Source organism: Arachis duranensis, chromosome 9 (genome assembly GCF_000817695.3).
Source record: "Arachis duranensis cultivar V14167 chromosome 9, aradu.V14167.gnm2.J7QH, whole genome shotgun sequence".
NCBI lineage: Eukaryota > Viridiplantae > Streptophyta > Magnoliopsida > Fabales > Fabaceae > Arachis > Arachis duranensis.
The window spans coordinates 5358150-5358832 of NC_029780.3; positions in this window are offsets into that span (position 1 = coordinate 5358150).

A 683-nucleotide genomic window follows, 5' to 3' on the forward strand; every position below is an offset into this window, starting at 1 on the left:
AACTACTTCTTTTCTCATCATCATCATCTCTCTTCTGTCTTTTATAAAATTTTAATTGTTAAAATCAATTTTTAAGTATTTATTAGTTCTCTTTAATATATAGGTATTTGCTAGAATTTAAAAAATAATTGAATGTTCTATATATTTTTTAAATGATATCAAAGACCAAAATATCAAGTAAAAAAAAAAAACTTTACATATAGATATTATTGGTCACTTTAAGTATTAAAGTTATCAATGAATACATAGGTACTAATCAACGTTAACTTGTGCGTTATTTAGAATGGAGATAGTAGCTAGTATCCTAATTTTGGGAACTAAACTAAGAACAAATACACATACACATACAATTTAAGGGTCACAAATCAAAATTAACGTTTTTTTTTTGTTGTCTATGGTATTCTCCAACTTGATAGATCAAGGACTAATAATTTATCGCGGATCTGAGCTTGGTCTGCCGTTATCAATGAGTTGCTGTATGCATAAAACAGAATTCGAACCCCGACACTTACTTAAGCGGACGAGTGAGGTCACCACTCGACTAATCCAAGTTAGTTGAACTATTTTGATTTCATCAACCTACAAAGGCACATAACAATATTGGGCCCCTGCAAGGTTTCTGTTGGTAGCAACTAACAAGTTAACAACCTAACTAATGACAAAAAAAAAAAAAAACTAAAAAA